Raw genomic sequence first — 20,826 nt, 5'->3', positions numbered from 1 at the left:
AGTTTTGTTTTGTTTTGTTTTGTTGTTTTTGTTTTTGCTGGGCAATGGGGATTAAGTGACTTCCCCAGGGTCACACAGCTAGTAAGGGTCAAGTGTCTGAGGCCGGATTTGAACTCAGGTACTCCTGAATCCAGAGCCAGTGCTTTATCCACTGTGCCACCTAGCCGCCCCTAATGTTGTATATGTATTTAAATAGAGGCAAATATTCTCGTAATTAGATCTCTCTTTCCCCAAAGGAGAGGACCATAGAACACAAAAGCCAGATCCCATGATCTAAATCCCCTTTTCCCTAAAAGGAGAAGAAACCAGAGAGAGACAATGCCTGTGAAAATTAAATGAAAATTTTAACTGACTAGGGAAGAAAGTTTAATATGATCATGGATATTATCCAGCCTATTGCCAAATAGGACACTAGGTAACAAATTGAAGGGGTTTATATACAGTTTAAACAAAGGCAAGTAAGGAATTTAGAGGGAAGGATGGACTATATTAAAACGAAGGACTATACCATACCACCCCCAGCTTGGGCCATCAGTTCAAAGTATACCCTTTTCAATGGGTGGGCTGAGTGACCCCTACCTATCTAGACAAAGGATCTTTCTCCACCCAAGCTTGAGTAGAACTCAATGCTCTTCACTTTTAATTCCTTACAAGGTTGGCCAAGATGAAAGGGTGTTAATTTAATTTCATCAAGAAGGAAAAAAATGGAGAAGTAGTGGGAAAAGGGGCAGTCCAGACTTTCAAAGAAGGGGAAACCTGAATTGCCCCAAGATTTTAGTTATTAAATATCATTTCTCACATGGATAATTATGTTCATATGTTGGACGTATCCTGTATTTAGAGGCAGCTTGATGGCACAGTGGATAGAGCACTAGGCTTGGAGTCAGGAAGATCTGGGTTCAAATTCAGGCCCAGACACTTCCTAATTGTGTGACCCTGGTCAACTGACTTAGCCTTCCTTTAATTGTCTCAGTTTCCTCAATTACAAAATAAGGATCATAATAGCACCTTCCTCATTGGGTTTTATGAGAATCAAATAAGATATTTGTAAAATTCTTAGTCACATAACAGGCACTTAATAAATGCTTATTACCTTTCCTCCCTGTACCCCCACTCCCCATATGTTGTCCCCCCCCTCCAGAATGGGATGCTTCTTGAAGGCAGGTACCATATCTTCAAAGACACAGAGTTGAGAACTGGAGTATCTTGTGTGAGAAATAGTAAGAAGGCCAATTTGGCTGGACAAAAGAGCATGTAAATAAATCTGCAAAGTGAGGTTGGAGCTATCTTGTAAAGAAAGGGCTTTGTTGTTATTCTTCATCCTTCATTCTTGAATAAGACCAATGACATCATAAGGGTGATGTCTTGACTTTGTAGTGAATGGATTTGAGTCATCAGCTTCACTCTCTCCTCCAGACTCATCAGAGTCCAGTGGCAAGACAAAGGTCAAGATGACTAGGATGCAGTGGGTGACCTTGACCTTTCTAAATTAAGGTCTTTCCCAAGTCTCAGTTTGTCAGAGGCAAAACCTTTTCAATGACTAAGGGCTAGGCAAGAATTGAGACAAAAAAATGGCCTGATCATCACAAAGATATTAATGTGGGAAAGGAAGGCCCTCCTAATTTCTGGCCAAAACAGAAAACAATTGCTACATACACTCATTCAAGTCAACAAAACTTAAACAATGAGCCACCAAGGCTTGGGCTGGGGCTATTATTATCCATCAATCAAAGCCAGAAGGATTTGGGTTTAAAGAAATAGTCAAGTAGCTCCATTTAAACACCATGAGCTTTTTTAAAAAACTAGTTTGAGAGCTATAGTTCTAGAAATCAAAAATGAAAACTGCACAAGGCAAAAAGTAAATTGTCCTAGCTTTTTGAAAAAAAAGAAAAAAAAAGGAGAGGAAGGGAGAGAAGGGGGGAAGAGGAGAAAGAGAAGGAGGAGAAGGAAGACTTCCTCATGCAGAACCCTTTTGATGTTGTTCATCCTTCCTTCTCAAAGAAGATCAATGACATCTGGACAGAGATGTCTTGACTTGCACCTGAATTGGATTTGAATGAGGCAGAGGTGAACAAAGTGATCAACCTCAAGATCTCTCCTCCAGAGTCATCAGGTAAAGGGCTTTAAATGCCATAGGAATTGGTATTTTCTCCTAGAAGGGTTGTGGAGTGATTGAGGTTTCTCAAGCAGTGTATTAAAATCGTTATATTTATACTTCAGGAATATCATTTTGGCAGTTGAGTGGAAAATGGGTTGGAGAGAGAGAGAGAGAGAGCACAAACCTGGGTGACTGTGATTATTATTCTCTTTGACAGTAATAAAGACATTCCAACAGAAGTGGGTTTGGGAGGAAATATGAGCTCTGCTTTGAACATGTTGATTTTGAGATGACTGTGTCATATCCAGTTCAAAATGTCTAACAGGCCAAAGCTTCTTAAATTGGGGGTCATGTAACTGAATATGGCCATCACAAAAAACTTAGCAGTAAATGTTTGATGTGTATACCTATTTTATATACCTACATCCCCAGGGTCACATAAAAATTTCTCAGGTGAAATGGGATTACGAGTGGGAAAAGTTTAAGAAGCCCTATAATAGGCAACTGGCCATGTATGATTAGAGCTCAAGAGAGTAATAGATAATGCCCAGTAGTAGTAATAGTGTTATGGGATTGGGGTACCTCAGAAGTTTTCTGGGGGAAATCAAGGAACCTTCTTGAGAAACTAAACCAAAAGACAGACACACCTAAAGAGATGAGCGTCATGGGATCTGCCAGTCTCCCCCACACCTTGGGGAGATAAGATTAGGTATGTCTGCTGCCTTTGTGACAAAGATGGCTTGAGAGAACAGAGCTGCCTCTCACAGAACTTCCCCCAGTCACTACAAGTTGAGGATGGTCCTCCCCCAATAAGGGAACTTTCCACAGTCAGATGATCACCCCATTGGACCACCACCATCGGTCCTCTATAATAGAATTCGCCTGTCTCCTGCTCAAGGAGAAAGGTATCTCAGAGAGCCATACCTTTTCTCTTGGTTTCCTTTCCCTAGCACCTAAATAAACTATTATTTTATTCTAATTGAATTTGTGTGCAAGAGCATGTAATTCTTTTTTTTTTTTTTGGTGAGGCATTTGGAGTTAAGTGACTTGCCCAGGGTCACACAGCTAGTATGTGTTAAGTGTCTGAGGCCGGATTTGAACTCAGGTCCTCCTGCCTCCAGGGCCAGTGCTCTATCCACTGCGCCACCCAGCTGCCCTGGTATAATTCTTTAAAAAGGAATTCCTAAGAACCCCTACCCCAAACTCCCATCTATTTCTCCCATAACAATAGATTTTGCCCAGAAAGGAAGGTACAAATGTTGTGACTGACAGAAAATTGTTAATATAATGACAGAAATCATTAATACCAAATGTGCTATGGATTGCCACTCCCTTAAATGATCCTTGTAACGTCAGAATTTCAGTAATGTCCTTACATTCCTATTTTTAAGATATTTACTCTTGATTAGATTCCTTGCCCAGACTGCCAATGGCCACTAGGGTCTCATGACCAGGCCTCCTCCCCATCTCCTCCTAAACATATAAGAAGCTTCTGCATGGGTCACTGGACCTGGGAAATCTGCTAGACATCCCCAGGGTGGTGGGTTTACTACCCTGTTATCTCAATTAAAGATGTTTTATTCCTCAACTCGTGGCTTTGATTTATTTCAGGATTTGATATGATGGAGACTTATTCTCACTCTCATCTTGAAGTGGTAAAAGAGGTAGTAATAATGATGATAATTATGATGATGATAACAATATTGTCTATCATTTATATAGAGCTATGAAGTCTTCCTTGATTCCAGCCCTCAAATCTTGGAGTATTTGTCCTTGATCTCTCTGTGCCTCCATCATACTGACTTTGAATTGTGCTTACCTGTTTACATATAATTTGTCCTTTGTAGAAAGGAAACTCCTTTAGGGCAAGTACTATATAATTTCAAATATTTGTCTTCTCACAATTTATCTCAAGATAAGGCATGGCTCTGCACATGGTAGGTGTTTAATAAATATATTTGTTGAATTCCTATATCTGGTGTTCTATAACTTCTTGTTCACAATCTAGGTGGTACAGTAAGCAGCAAGATGGTACAATAGGTAGAGATTGCCGAACTTGGAATAAAGAAGACTTGAGTTTTCATTCTTGCCTCATACACTTATGATCTGTGTCACCAGGGCAAGTCATTTACCCTCTTCCACCCTCAGTTTTCTCACCTGTAAAATGGGGGTGATAATAGCATCTACCTTTACAGGGTTGTTGTGAGGATAAAATGAAATAATATTTATAAAGCACTCTGTGAATCTTGAAGAGTTATATAAATGCTAGTTATTATTGTTGTTGTTATTGTTACCTTTTCTACCACTTCAAATAAGCCTCTATCACATTTGTACCTTCCTTTCTGGGCAAGGTGTAACTAAATTTACCTTGAGTAGACTAAGCAAAGTTTCTCTACATCAGGCTGAGCTGTGTGGGTGGTAGGGTTGCTATCCAAACATAGATGTCAACTCTTCCCTGCTCTCTCTCCCCAATCAATGCTCTCTTTTGGCAGTTTGCAGTCTGGGTAACCCAGAGGTGCCTTTTCACCACTCAAAACCTATGTATGTGAAGGAGAGCAATTCTTTTCCTAATATATCCCCATGGCCTTGAGTCTTGCAAGGAGAGTTAAGATGTGTGAAAGTGTTTGCCTAAGTGAATTTATATAGACACTGAAGGAATTTGTGTTGTGTATTTTCTTTTCTTTTTCTTTCTTTCTTTCTTTCTTTCTTTCTTTCTTTCTTTCTTTCTTTCTTTCTTTCTTTCTTTCTTTCTTTCTTTCTTTCTTTCTTTCTTTCTTTTTTGCCTGAGTTCTTAGATATCTTTCCACTCATAGTGGCTGTCCAGCAATTATGGAGTGTAATAGAAAGAGCCAGGAGCAGTCAAGAGTCCTGGATGCTTGTCTTGAGTCTTCCATTTAAAGCACCCAAAACTCTGAAGTGGGTAAAATTTCCTCATTTCTACAGCAAGGGAGTTGAACTTCCAGCTCTTACATTTTGCATTCACGGAGTCTAAGTCCCATTCCTGCAATAAAATTAAATGTTCTGTAATTCTAAGGTCCCTCCCAAATCAATGTTCTATGAATCTATGATTCACAGGCCCTGTCCTTCTCTGAAATCCAAATTCTATGGTTTCCAAGGTCCCTTCCAGTCCTGACATTCTATAGTTGTTTAGTTCCATAAGCTTGTTTCGGTCAATCAATCAAACATTTATTAAGCACCTACTATGTGTGGGTACTATGCTAAGTGCTAGTGCCTAGTACTTCTTCAGCACCTCTTTCCCAAACCCCTTCATAAAAACAAAATTTTACTCTCAGATCTTTTTCATACTTTCAAGAGTCAATGACCATTTAAAATCTGGTTGAAGTAATTAAGACCAAAATCTTAAGGCTGATAGATAAAGCTCAGTGTAGAGTTTCATCTTTTAGTTGGTACAAAAGGTGTGAGATGATGAAGGATGCAATTTTGTTATGGAATCATAGAGTATTGGAGCTGGATGTGATCTGGAGAAGTAGATTTTCCAAGGTCACTGAACTAGGCAGTTGTTTTCTGGCTCCTAACCTCTTCCCTAGGTCCTGTGTTTTTCCATTACATTAGAATAACATCAGGGGGCAGCTAGGTGGTGCAGTGGATAGAGCACCAGCCCTGGAGTCAGGAGTACCTGAGTTCAAATCCAGCCTCAGACACTTAACACTTACTAGCTGTGTGACCCTGGGCAAGTCACTTAACCCCAATTGCCTCACTAAAAAAATAAATAAACAAATAAATAGAATAACATCAGTATGACATAGCAGAGAAACCACTAGAGTCATAGTCAGTAGGATTGGGTGTGAATGCTAGTTTCAACACTCTGCTAATCATGTGACTATGGACTAGACCCTAACCTTCACAACCTGAGTTTCCTCATTTGTAAAATGGGGATACTAATACTTGGCACTATCAACCTGCCAGGATTTACTTTGTAAGCCTTAAACTATGTAGACCTTCGTATTTATCTTTGTATTCTCCACAGAGTATCTCACAGGACCTCACAATCAATAAACATTTATTAAGTGCCTACTATGTGTCAGGAACTGTTCTAAGTACAGCACTAAGGTCACATGTAATAGATGCTCAAGAAATGTTTGTTGAATGAATAAATGAATGAAAGAATGAAAGTAATGTCACATCCCTGAGACCAGTTAATCTTATAGCTGGAGGATGATGGTGTTGTTGGAGTCTTGGGAAGGGAGGATAGGGTATGAAGACTGGTCAGCTATGAGAGTAGTTATTCCATAGACTGCCATAATTGATTCATATAAAAGAACTCTAAACACCAGCTCTGGATTCAGGAGGACCTGAGTTCCAATCCGGCCTCAGACACTTGACGCTTACTAGCTGTGTGACCCTGGGCAAGTAACTTGACACCAATTGCCTTACCAAAAAAAAAAAAAACTATTATAGAAGTTTATTATATACCTCACTGTACCACAGATAAGGCTAGAGAAGGTTAACTCATATTTCTATGTATCCCTACTGCTGTGATATACATTTTGGGGGATGGAGGTCAGGACTTGTAATTTCAATCAATGAAACATTTATTAAGTGCCTACCATGTGCCAAGTACTATACTAAGTGCTAGGGATACAAACAGAGACAAAAACCACATCCCGCCCTCAAGAAGTTTACAATCTAATGGGGGAGACAACTTGCAAAGAAATATATGTGGAGCAAGCTATATACAGGATAAATAGGAAATAACAGAGGGAAAGCACTAGAATTAAGAAGGGTTGGGGAAGCCTTCCTGTAGAAAAGATGAGATTTTAGTTGAGACTCAAAAGGAAACCAAGGAAGTCAGTAGACAGATCAAGAGAATTCCTGGTGAGGAAATTCCCTCTACCAATGCTGGATAGCAATTGTTGGGTAACTTATATTCTTAGATTGTTGCCTGGGAGTACTGATAGCAAAAGATAGCAACATTAAGAGGACACATGATTGGGGCAGCTAGGTGGCGCAGTGGATAGAGCACCAGCCCTGGATTCAGGAGGACCTGAGTTCAAATCCAGCCTCAGACACTTGATACTTACTAGCTGTGTGACCCTGGCCAAGTCACTTAACCTTCATTGCCTGCAAAAAAGAGAGAGAGAGAGAACACATGACCTCTTTCTAAACCAAAGTCACTGACCTTGAAGATTGTACAGAGACAATTTAAGGATCATGGGGCTCCCAGAAGGATGTATAAATCAAAAAACCTGTATGCCATAATGCAGGAAATAGTATAAGGAAATTTTACAGAACTTCTGAATTCAGAAATAAAACACCAGTAGAAAGAATCCATAGATTGTCTCCAGAGGAACACACACACACACACAAATCTATACTTCAAACACTAAGACACAGTTGTTAAAGTCCACAAGTGCAATGACAAGCAATCAGTTCTACAAGTGGCCAAGAGAAAGACCTTTAAATAAAAAGGAAAGGAAACTGGAATAGCACAGTATCATTCTATACTCAATAGAAACCTCAGAAGGAAAATGTATAGGATATTCTGAAAAGCAAAAAAGCCTAAGAAACAACCCCAAATGACATACCCTACCACTCTAGACCTATTCAACAACAAAAAAGTAGCTATTCAAGAAAAGAGAGTCCTGAAAATAACAAAAACAGACACAACAGAATATATTTGACTTGCTAACACTCAAAGTGACAGGGACTCAAGAAAGATAAATAAGTACAATTACCAAGGAAAGACCATTAAAAAAAAATACTGACCTGCAGGGTAAAAAAACAAACAAACAAACATGGGATCAACAATTGATTTTAAAACACACACAAGATATGAGTTGAATGTAAAGAAATAGATGTGAGAATGGATTGAGGTATCTTGTGGACTGAAACTGCAGAATGAGAAGATGCATAAATGGGGAGTGGGGAAGCAGAAAACAGAGGGGATGGAGGATGTACCCTTATCAAGTCCATGGGTGAACACTGAAGGAATGATAACTTCTATAATCTCTTAAATAGAAAAGAGGATGAATGGGAGAAGAAGCAGGAGGTAGGGATTTAAACTAATGTTTAAACATTTCAAACCAATAGAGGGTTCCACTGAAGTGTGCTCCTTTAGGGAAAGAGTCGTATGTCTGTGATGGGAGATGGAGACCTCATGATGAGTTTAATCTGGAGGGATTTGGTACAATGGGAGATCTTTCTCTGAAAGAGTGTTGTGCCTCCATGGACAATATTCTGCATCAGGAGGAAGAATATGTGAGCTTCTAGTGTAAGCCTGTACCCAGAAAAATAGGGGAGGGATGAACCCAGAGATGAGATAGAATGATGGCATGGCAAGGGGAAAAAAAAGATTAATAAGAATTTATAAACCACCTAATATATGCCAGGCATTTTGCAAATATCTCATTTAAACCTCATAACAACAGAAAAAGAGTGAGAAGTAGGTGCTATTATTATCACCATTTCACATTTGAAGAAACTGAGGCAAACAGATTAAGCAACTTGTCTAGGGTAATACAGCTAATAATAATAACTAACATTTATATAACACTAAATATGTACCAGGCTCTTTGCTAAACACTTTAGAATTATTATCTCATCTTATCCTCACAGCAATACTGGGAAGTAGCCCCATTTTACACATGAGAAAATGAAGTCAAATAGAAGTTACCAGAGTCACATGATAAGTAAATATCTGAGGCTGGATTTGAACTCAGGTCTTCCTGACTCCAAGCCCAGTCCTCTATTGTACCACCACCTGCCTGGGGGCAGGAGGGGGTTGGGGGAGGAGGGGCTGAAGGTAGGTAGTAAAGTGAATAGTTCACTGTCCCTGAAGTTGGGGAGACCTGAGTTCAAATCTCATCTCAGACACTTACTGGCTATGTGACCCTGGGCAAGTCACTTTAACCCTTAAAACATCTGGGACCATCTCCAGTTGTCCTGATATATATCTTGCCACTGGACCCAGACAACTCTGGAGGAGAGAGTGAGGCTGATGATTTTGCACAGCCCTTACTCACTTAAATCCAATTCACTGCAAGTAATTACATCACCCCAATGTCATGGTCCTCACAGAAAAGACCCAAAAAAAGTCCCTCAGGGGTAGAATTGGATAAAAAAATTGGGGACATAGTAATTTATTTTTTAAATTTTTATTTATTTAGAATTTTTCCCAAGTTACGTGTATAAGGACATTTTCACATCCATTTTTAAAACTTTGTGTTCCAAATTCTTCTCCTCCCTCCCTCCCCACCACCTCTTAAGAATTCAAGCAACTCAATATAAGTTGTACATGTGTAGTCATGCAAAACATTTCCACATTAGTCAAGTTGTAAAAGAAAACAAACAAAAAAAACTTTAGAAAGAGGAACTAACAAAAAATACTATATTTCAATCTGTATTCAGCTACCATAAGTTCTTTCTCTATAGATGGATTGCATTTTTCATAAATCCTTCTGATAGCATCCTGCTCATCATTTCTTACAGCATAATAGTGTTCTATCCTAATCTCATCCCACAATTTGTTCAGCCTTTCCTCCAATTGATGGGCATCACCCCAATTTCAAATTCAACTTTTTTAAAATCTCTTTTACCAACCTAGTAGTGGTATTGCTAGGTTGAACAAACAGTATGCATGGTTTTATAGCCATTTGACCATAGTTCCAAATTGCTCTACAGAATGTTTGAATCAGTTTACAACTTCACCAAGAGTGTATCAATGCCTCATTTCCCCCATATCCCCCACAACATTTGTCATTTTCCTCACCTGTCCTATTATCCAATACAATAGATATGAGGTGTAATATGCTGTATATATCAAGTTTAAATATGAATTATATTTTGAAGAACTCTCATTGTTTAATTTGATCACTGACAATGCTATACTAAGGATTAGTGAAAATCCAACAGTTCAACAGCTAAAGAAGTAAAAGAGTCCAGAGACAACCAGAGTTCAGCTTCCCTGATGACATCTCAACACTCAAAGAAGACAAGATTTCAAAGACTTTAAATGAACAGTTTTGGTTTTCTCCTGTTATTATATACACCATCTGTAGTATGTATTCACTGGAGGCCCTCCCTCTGCAGACATTGTCAAAGTGCGGGTTCATGAGGGACCGCCCCTCTGGACAAAAATTCCCCTTTCTCCCTTTCCTGTATTGTTATTGACATATTGTTTGTTAGCATAGGGTATTATGTTCTGTTATTTTTTACTGTTTCATCTAGGAAACACTTCATGTTCCTCTAAGAAACAAAGGGGGGGGGATGTGGGAAAAAATAGAATTTGGCAGATGCCCAGGGGTCCGACTTGATTGATCTAGTAGTGTTTGAATTGGGTGTGAATAAAAAACTACTAAGTACCCACTTGATTAGATTTTTAGCCACCTAGTTTAAACTTGGCAAACCTCAGAGGCTGTGGACTGGGTCATCAACAGGGAACCAGTCTCAGCCATACTTCTTGAAAGACCTCCCCTTTGGAGGAGGGAGAAAAAGGTAGAAAAGGTGACCCCCAACAAGAAATAAGACACTCTCACTCACTCTCTGGTCTTGAAGGAGCTTCAGAGCAGACTGGCTGCCATAGAAATTACGGACTCCTAGTGGTGAGTTAAATCCAGCCCTTTGAATTAGCCGAGCTGAAAGTAAGTTTGGGTTTGAGACAGCCCTTGCTAGAGGGCTATTCCCTTGTTCTTGGCTTTATTAATTTCAACATTGCTGTTTATTTTATAACCATTAAATAAAACCTGATTTGTTTGTGGAAAAGAGGCTGTTAAGCTCCTTTCTTATTGGCCTAGGAGAAATAACTAAAAAATACAGTTTGGAGGGGAAGAAGCTTTGGACCTAGAGGTCCCTCATTATTTTCTGAACCCCAATATTTAGTGAGCCACCCAATTAATTCTCCCCATATTAAATTTGGCCCCTATAATTTGCCAAGCAAAGCCAGGAGCTAATGAATCTGGTGTGGGTTTCTTTAACCCACCCCACCCACCCCTTACTTGACCATGTGCCAACTAATCTGGTGGACCTTTTTAACACTCTGCCACTGCCTCCCTCATTTAATCAATCTCCCTTACTTTAAACACCTCTGAAAGCCTTACCTCAAGAGAAAAGCCAGTCCGTTTTAAAGGGAACCATGACTGAATATTTTGTTTTCCCCTTATGTATTCTCATTGGAATGTTTTGGGACAGCATAATGTCCCAATTTAAATGACTAACTTACTCAATATTCCATCATAGCATTACTTGTTTCCTCCTCATTCACAAAGTAAAACAATTTTGGAATAATGGCATGGGAGGAGAGCCCTTCTTCCCCACTGAACACATGTTTAATGGTACTGAAAGCATTACAACTAAATTAGAACCTTACCACGATAGCATAACCATAGCACTAGTGATTATAATTTTTATTCTCTCTTTTATCATTATTGTAATGTGTATTTTCTCAAAAAAAAAAAACTGGAAAGAGAGGAAGGAGTGTGACAATAGTGGACCACATGGTCGGAGAGATGCTAAAACAGCTCCCTCTTCTGGAGATGACGTGAGTTCAGAAACAGATCTTGACCAATCTTTAGAATCAGATCAGCAGAAACTGCTCCCCCTGCAGGAAGTTATAGAACATACCCGCAAGGGAACAGCAGTGCAGGTTAGAAAATACACTCCATTTAGCCCAAAAGATTCGAGTGCATGGAAGAAAATTATACCTAGGTTTGTTCAAAATCCAAAGACTGTAATTTTGCAGCTAAGGACCATATTTAATACATATCAACCCACTTGGGTCAATGTCACTGGTCTTATGGAAATTATACTATCCCTGAGTGAGATTATGGATATTATCACAGCAAGAAATTCCTTGGTAACTTCAGGTCAAGCTACTACAGAATGGCTTCTCCAGGACCCAAATTAGAATTATAATGATGACCAACAATTCCAAGAATTAAAAGAAACTATAGAAACACTTCTTAAGGGAATGGAAACTTACTCTAAAAAGTCCAAAAACTGGCAGAAATTCTTAAAACTCACTCAAGAGCCTAATGAACAACCTAATAGGTTTTACGATAGCCTTTGTGAAGCTGATAGGCAATGCACAAGACTAGACCCACTAGATTCAAAGGATTCCTATGTTGTGCTTAACACATTTGTCCACCAATCATTGCCAGAAACTGCAAATATTTTATAAAACAGTGTCCAGGCTGGAAAGATATGACTATATAAAAGCTTAAAGTAGTTGCCACCTATATCTTTGAGGCAAATGAGGAGAATAAGTCTAAACAGAGCATTCTAGCACCAGCACTTTCTGGTCGGGCATCTAAAGGCCAATACAAAAACCCTAATGTGTGTTATTACTGTGATAAACAAGGACACTGGTTGAGGGAATGTAGAACTAGAAAATGGGAAATTAAGCAGGCAATGACCAAGAGCCTTGAAGATTTCTTCAGGGGAAATCGGGTTAATTATGGAAACTTTTATCAGAGAGGAAACAACCAAGGTAATTATAGGCCTTATTACAGGCAGAATCAAAATGGATATAGATCTTTTTAGGGGGATACAGAGAGACAGAATCAGAATAACCGTAGACCCTATCAGAGAAGTACAGAAGGACAGAACCAGAATCAGGGTAACCAGAGATTCTCTCAGAGGGGGGCACAAGATTGACAATGCAAAGGAGAGGGATGGACAATAGATACTGAAAGCTTCATTTTTACAGACTGTGGAAAAAAATGAAAGTTTTTAACTAACATTTAAGAGTTGGCTAAACAATAACTGAAGGACGCCAGTTTTTGAAAGACCACCCTTTTGGGGAGGAGATTGTAACAAACAGCCGTGCATCTGCTGATACTTGGGAGAGCATGACCAAGCACTTCACTTCTGGGGTGCAAGCTTAAAAACGAGGAGAAAACGGAAGTGGTCTCTCTCGCTCTCGCTCTCGCTCTTGACACACACACACGCTGACTCAGGTTTGATGGCGTGTTCTGGTGATCAGTCCTGGTCCTCGGTGGCAACACGTGCTTGATGCTGGTTCTCAGCCTGAGTTAACTTTGGGATTTGGTGAATTTTATAAGGAATATAGACTAAGCTTAGATCTAAGACTATTTATTTGTATTTCTACTTTCCTATTTCCCTAATCAGCATCACCTTGTTTGTTGGCTAATTAATTCCCAAACAATAAAAGCTAAGTAATCCATCTCTAATTAAAGCTCAGAGGCTTCTTTCTCTTACTGGTCTGGAAGATATATAAAGGAAAGGTTAAAGGGGAGTTTAATGCTCTTATATCCAATTTTAAATCTCACAAGACCCTGGATATATTAACTCCCTTATACCAATCCATTCACCTCCCCAGAGTAACAAACCCCATGTGACCCTCAAAGTTGGGGACATGTATTATGATTGTCTGTTGGATACAGGAGCCTCTAAATCAGTATTAGTGAGTAAACCAGACCCTGGTTGTAAAGCTGAAAGCTCTTTAAATGTGGTAGGAGTCTCAGGAAAAGCCCAAAGAGTAGCAGAATTAACCCCTTGCATAGTATCTATGGGGCCTTTAACAGTAGAACATTCATTTTTCCTTATGCCTGATGCCCCTGTAAATCTATTAGGTTGTGATCTCCTTTGTAAACTTAGAGCAACCATATCTTGTGCTCCAGATGGGGCTGTCTCCCTACAATTGCCAGAGGATACTGTTCATTTATTACCAGTTTTGATTACAGATGCTCAAGGAACAGTAGGGGATACATCCAAAATCCCCTCTGACATTCCTGAGACCCTATGGGCCTCATCCTTTACTGAAATGGGGCTCCTTAAATCTACTATGCCTGTTACCATTAAAATTAAAGGGGGAAGGGGGTCAGCTACATGGCACAGTAGATAGACCACCGGCCCTGGATTCAGGAGGACCTGAATTCAAATCTGGCCTCAGACACTTGACACTTACTAGCTGTGTGACCCTGGGCAAGTCACTTAACCCCCGTTGCCCCAACAAAAAAAAAATTAAAGGGGGACCACCCCCATCCATTCCACAGTATCCATTGTCTAAAGAGGCTATAGAAGGAATCACCCCTATAATTGAGGCTTTGAAAAGCCAGGGTATTATTGTTCCATGCCATCATTCTCCATGCAATACTCCCATTTTGCCGGTTAAAAAAACCAAGCCTGGGCCAGATGGTAAACCTGTTTATCATTTCGTACAAGATCTTAGAGCAAAAACCTCTTATGTTATACTGAGACATGCCATAGTCCCTTACCCTGCCACGATTGTTTCTTCCATCCCATGTGATGCTACATGCATTACAGTGGTAGACCTCTGCTCTGACTTTTTCTCCATACCAGTGCATGAGGACTTCCAATATTTATTTGCTTTCACCTGGAAAAATACACAGTGGACCTGGACTGGACTCCCACAGGGATTTGTAGACAGTCCTACATTATTTTCCCAAATTTTACAGCAGGATCTGGCCTCCATTACTTTTAAAGGCTCCACTTTTGTACAATATGTTCATGACTTACTTTTAGCCTCCCCTAATGCTGAAACCTGTCAGAAAGATAGCCGTCACTTATTATTAGAGCTAAACAAGAGAGGTCACAAGGTTTCTAAGTCAAAGGTACAATGGTACTTGCTCCAGGTAGACTATTTAGGCTTCATTCTGGCTGCTGGAACTCGCTCTGTCTCTCTTTTTTTTTTTTGTGAAGCAATCGGGTTTAAGTGACTTGCCTAGGGTCACACAGCTAGTAAGTGTTAAGTGTCTGAGGCCAGATTTGAACTCAGGTCCTCCTGAATCCAGGGCTGGTGCTCTCTCCACTGTGCCACCTAGCTGCCCGCTCTGTCTTTCCTAAGCGAGTCCAGGCTATTCAACAACTTTCTACCCCCACTACTAAGAAGTAGTTAAGAGCCATTTGGGGAGCTGCAGGGTTCTGTAGACAGTGGATCCCTTCTTTCAGGGAGCTCACTAAACCCCTGATATCCTTAACAAAAAAATAATGTTCCAGAGCCTTTACAGCTGGAAACCCAACATCTCTCAGCTCTAAAAGAATTGAAACAGGCCCTATTATCAACACCCGCCCTAGGCCTCCCAGATTACAGTAAGCCCTTCACTCTCTTTGTACATGAGCAAAGATGGGTGGCTTCTGGAGTTCTGACTCAATCATTGGGGCTTGCCTAATGCCCTGTAGCTTACTATTCAATCCAACTAGACTCGGTCACCGCAAGAGACCCGCTGTGCCTGAGGGTGGTGGCCGCAACAGCTATTCTAGTGGAAAAAGTATCTGATTTGGTCCTAGGTAATCCCTGACAATACAATGTCCTCACAAAGTGGAGACCCTCTTGCTACACCATAGAACACAAGCCTTTTCAGATCAAAGGCTGGCTAAGTAAGAAGTAGCCCTGTTAGGTAATGAGAATATCACTCTAAAATCCTGTACTGTCCTTAACCCAAAAACACTGCTCCCTAACTTACCACTCTTGGGGGAGCCATTGCATGACTGTGCTTCTTTAGTTGATATGAATGAAAAACCCCATGATGATCTTTTGGATACATCTTTAGAAAACCCTGATATTGTCCTCTATATGGATGGTTCTTCGTTTATGAAAGATGGGATCCATTTCACTGGGGTCACTGTAGTTTCTGATTATGATACTGTCTGGGCAGCTTCTCTGCCTTCCCATTTTAGTACACAAGCTACTGAAGTTGTGGCTTTCACACAAGCCTGTAACATAGCCAAAGAGAAGAGTGCCACAATTTTTACTGACTCCAACTATTCGTTCAGTGTATGCCATGCTGTGGGCATGCTTTGGGTACAGAGGAGCTTTCTAACATCCTTGGGCAAAGCTATTGCTAATGGAGACCTTATCAAGTAACTCCTATCTGCCCTGAAACTTCCCTCTGCTCTAGCCATTGTACATTGCCCTGCCCACACAGGGAATAATGATCCTGTTTCAGAATTGTTTTGACCTGAATCTCTCCAATTAATAATGAGTTAGAGCATTTTTTCATATGGCTTTGATTATTTCATCTGAAAACTTCATGTCTTTTGATCATCTATCAATTGGGGAATCACTCTCTTTTTAACAAATTTGACTCAATTCTCTATGTATTTGAGAACTGAGGCCTATCAGACAAACTTGCTTCAAGTTTTTTTTTTCATAGTTACTATTTCTAACTATTGTATGAGCTATTGTATTAGCTAATTATAGTATTACTAACTATTGTACTATTGTATTACCCTCAATCCTATTCCCTCCCCTTGATATTTACTCTATTTTCTATCTTCTTTCACCCTATCCCTCCTCAAAAGTGTTTTGCTTCTGACTGCTCCTTCCCCCAATCTGCCCTCCCTTCCTTCACCCCTCCTCCCTTATCTCCTTCCCCTCCCACTTTCCCACAGGGCAAGCTATATTACTATACCCAATTGAGTGTGTATGTTATTTCCTCTTTGAGTGAATTCTGATATGACTAAGGCTCACTCACTCCCCCGCACGTCCCCTAACTTCTCCTCTACTCCATATGCTTTTTCTTGCTTCTTTTATGTGATACTTTACCCCACTCCACCTCTCCCTTTCCCTTTCTCCTAGTGCATATCTCTCCCTGCTTAATTTTATTTTTTTAAAGATATATACATGGGGCAGTTAGGTGGTACAGTGGACAAAGCATCAGCCCTGGGCCCAGGAGGACCCAAGCCCAAATCCAGCCTCAGACACAACACTCACCAGCTACATGACCCTAGGCAAGCCACCCAACCCCAACTGCCCCACAAAAAATAAAATAAAATAAATGCTTTAAAGATATTATCCCTTCATATTGTACTCACACCTGTGCCCTCCATCTAAATATACCACATTCAGCTGCACTAATAATGAGAAAATTCTTGAGTTAGAAGTATTATCTTCCCATGTAGGAATGTAAACAGTTTAACATTTTAATATCCCTCATGATTTCTTTGTCCTGTTTACCTTTTTATGCTTCTCTAGGGTTTTGTATTTGAAAGTCAAATTTTCTATTCAGTTCAGGTCTTTTCATCACAAATGCCTGAAAGTCCTCTCTTTCATTGAATTCCCATTTTTGCCCTAAAACATTATGATCAATTTTGCTGGGCAGGTGATTCTTGGTTGTAATCCCAGTTCCTTTGCCCTCCAGAATATCATATTCCAAGCCTTCCAATCTTTTAATGTAGAAGCTGCTAGATCTTGTGTTATCCTGTGGCTCTACAGTATTTGAATTGTTTCTTTCTGGCTGCTTGCAATATTTTCTCCTTGACCTGGAAGCTCTGGAATTTGGCTATAACATTCCTGGAAGTTTTCATATTGGCATCTCTTTCTTTTAGGAGGTGATCAGTGGATTCTTTCAATTTCTACTTTACCTTCTGTTTCCAGAATATCAGGACAATTTTCCCTGACAATTTCTTGTAGATGATGTCTAAACCCTTTTTTATCATGGCTTTCAGGTAGTCCGATAATTTTTTTGTGTGTGGTGAGGCAATTGGGGTTAAGTGACTTGCCCAGGGTCACACAGCTAATAAGTGTCTGAGGCTGGATTTGAACTCAGGCCCTCTTGAATCCAAGGCCAGTACTCTATCCATTGTATCACCTAGCTGCCCCTAGTCCAATAATTTTCAAATTATCTCTCCTGGTTCTGTTTTCCAGGTCAGCTATTTTTCCAAGGAGATATTTCACATTGCCCTCCATTTTTTCATTCATTTGGATTTTCTGTATTGTGTCTTGATTTCTCATAAAGTCATTAGTTTCCATTTGCTCTATCCTAACTTTTCAGCAATGATTTTCTTCAGAGAATTTTTGTATCTCCTTTTCCATTTGGCTTTTCAAGATGTTGACTTTTTTCATGATTTTCCTGCATCACTTTCATTTCTCTTTCCATTTTTACCTCTACCTCTCTTACCTTACCCCCAAAGTCCTTTTTGAGCACTTCTGTAGCCTGAGACCAATTCATATTTTTCTTGGAAGCTTTGGCTGTAGGAGCTTTAACTTTGTTATCTTCTTCTGAGGGTATGTGTATGTGTGTGTTTGTGTTCACATTGTCTGCTACCCCTACCCTTGTGTATCTCTTTTATATGAGAAAAATTTTCTCCATTCTACCTCTCCTTTCCTCCTTCTCCCAGTGCATCCCTCTTTCTCACCCCTGCATTTTTCTTTTTTGGAGATCATTCCAACATAATCAACTCATAGCCATGCCCTGTGTCTAAAAACTCCTTTAAACTGCCCTAATAATGATACATTTCTTAGGAATTATATTATCTTCCCATATAGGAATGTAAACAGTTCAACTTTATTAAATCCCTTATAATTATTCTTTCTTGTTTATGTTTTTATGCTTCCATTGAGTCTTGTGTTTGAATGTCAAATGTCCTATTCAGCTCTGGTCTTTTCATCAGTTATGCTTGAAAGTCATCTATTTCATTAAAAATCAGTTTTTACCCTGAAGTGTTTTGCCTGGAGGTAAGTATTAGTTGGAATTCCAGCTCCTTTGGCTTCTGGAACATCACAGTCCAAGCCCTCCACTCTTTAACATGGAAGCCACTAAATCTTGTATGCTCCTGATTCTATTATATTTGAATTGTTACTTTCTTGATGCTTGAAGTATTTTCTCTTTGACCTGCAAGTTTTGGAATTTGGGTACAATATTCCTGGGAGTTTTCATTTGGCGATATCTTTCAGGAAGTGATCAGTAGATTCTTTCAATTTCTATTTTACCCTCTGGATCTAAGATATTGGGGCAGTTTTCCTTGATAATTTCTTGAAATATGGTGTCTAGGCTCTTTCTCTGTTCATGGCTTTCAGGTGGTCCAATAATTCTGTTGTTATTCTTGTTGTTGTTGTTGTTGTTGTTGTTGTTGCTTTAAATTTTATTTTACTTAGTCCAATGTAGTAGACAATTAACATTTTCCACCAACTCAGGGTGCAGAAAATTTCACTGCAAAAGGGCTTCACAATTTTTTGTTTTGGTGCTGCCTTTGTAGGAGCCTTAGCAGTAGATGCAGCTGTTTTCTTAGTTGCTTGCTTATCCTTTTTTGCTTCCTTGGCAGCCATGATGGCTTGTTCTCATTGGGCCTTCAGGTTTGTGGTTCCTCTCGGCCATTATATCAGCAAGAGAAGCCCCAGTGATGGCCCTCTGGAATTTAACCGCCTGACAAGTTCTTTTATTTTGAATCTCTTCCGACTGTCCCTTCTCATGCTTTCTTCTATACGGGACAGTCCAATTGATCTGCTGATAGTTCCTCTATAAAAGGAATGCAGACTCACATTTTGCATTCAAAAATTGGAAAACTTTCCCATCTGTGTGGATGTAGTGCCTCCTGTAACCCGGGTAGATCTTGTGCCCACTGAAGCTGCACAGCTCAACCTTTGTGGCTGCTAGAGGTAGGAAGATGGCAAAGAGGAAGAGGCTGGTCCAATAATTCTTGAATTATTTCACCTCAATCTATTTTCCAGGTCAGTTGTTTTTCCAATGAGATATTTCACAATTTGTTTTTCCTATTTTTTTCATTTTTGACTTTTTTTTATTATTTCTTTATGTATCATGGGGTATCTTCCACTTTCCCAATTCTGATTTTTAAGGAATTATTTTCTTCCATGAGATTTTGTATCTTTTCCCATTTGGCCAATTCTCCTTTTGAAGGAGTTGTTTTCTTCAGTGAATTTTTGTACTTCTTTTTCCATTTGACCAATTCTGCTTTCTAAGGAGTTATTCTCTTCAGTGGATTTTTCTGTCTGTTATGCCATTTGGTCATTTTTGGTTTTTAAGGTGTTATTTTCTTCAGTATTTTTGTGCCTCTTTTACCAAGCTGTTAATTTTCTTTTCATAATTTTCTTGTATCATTCTCATTTCTTTCCCCAATTTTTCCTCTATCATTCATCTCTTTCTTTAACTCTTGCAGGAATTCTTGTTGGGTTGAGTCCAACTAGAATTATTCTTTGAGGCTTTGTTTATAGCTGTTTTCATATTGTTATCTTCTTCTGAGTTTGTGTCTCAGTGTTCCGTGCCACTGTAATAGCTTTTTATGCTCAAATTCTTTTTTGTTGTTGTTTGCTCATTTTTCAGATTACTTCTTAACTTTGAACTTTATGTTAAAGTTAGGTTTTGCTCTTTGGGTGGGGGTGGGGTACACTTTCCCAAGCATCAGGTTTTTTCATGGTGCTGTTTTCAGAGCTATTTCTGGGGATCTGCAAGTTTTTGGTGCTTCCAAGTTAATGTAATCCTGGGAGAGGGACAGTCTCTGTTCTCCTGGTCTATATGGTGGTCTTTAACCAGGAAAGGTCCCTGCTTCCCTACATTTGTAAGCACCAGTGCTCTCTTTGCCTTGAAATTGTAACCAGGGCTCCTCCTCCCTTATGATCAACCACCAGCACTCTTCTCCACCCTGGAACTGCAAGCCAGAATCTAGTATGGGCAATAGAGTTGCCAATCAGTACCAGCTGTATCCAGTGCCAGCAAAGGGTCCCCTATAATCGTTTTCTGACTAGTTATCTGACTCCCTTACCTAGTCTCTGGGATGAGAGCTCCTGAAGCTGCTGCTGCTGTGGCAGTTGTTGCTGCCGCCACATGTGTGGGTCTAGACAGGGTTCCACCCCAGTGTCACAAATTTCTCTTGCCAACTTAAGTTTTCTTAGGCTCAAAAAATGTCTCACTCCAAGACTTTTGTTGTCTCTATAGCTCCAAAATTTGATTTGAGGAATTATTTTAAAGTTGTATGGAGGGGAATGTTGGGAGAATTCAGCTGGGAGACTGTCCTTATTCTGCTATCTTGGCTCTGCCTCCTCACATATGTTT

The 20,826-nt window shown here is 39.7% G+C and overlaps 1 pseudogene; it reads right to left on the bottom strand.

Moving 5' to 3' along the window:
• Nucleotides 1–18,931: 18,931 nt before the first annotated feature.
• Nucleotides 18,932–20,600, bottom strand: LOC122738756 (annotated as a pseudogene).
• Between the last annotated feature and the right edge of the window lie 226 nt (nt 20,601–20,826).

This window comes from Dromiciops gliroides, chromosome 2 (assembly GCF_019393635.1).
Source record: "Dromiciops gliroides isolate mDroGli1 chromosome 2, mDroGli1.pri, whole genome shotgun sequence".
NCBI classification, from domain to species: domain Eukaryota; kingdom Metazoa; phylum Chordata; class Mammalia; order Microbiotheria; family Microbiotheriidae; genus Dromiciops; species Dromiciops gliroides.
Note: the sequence above shows the minus strand (reverse complement) of the source record. Positions and strands in the feature narration are given on the sequence as shown.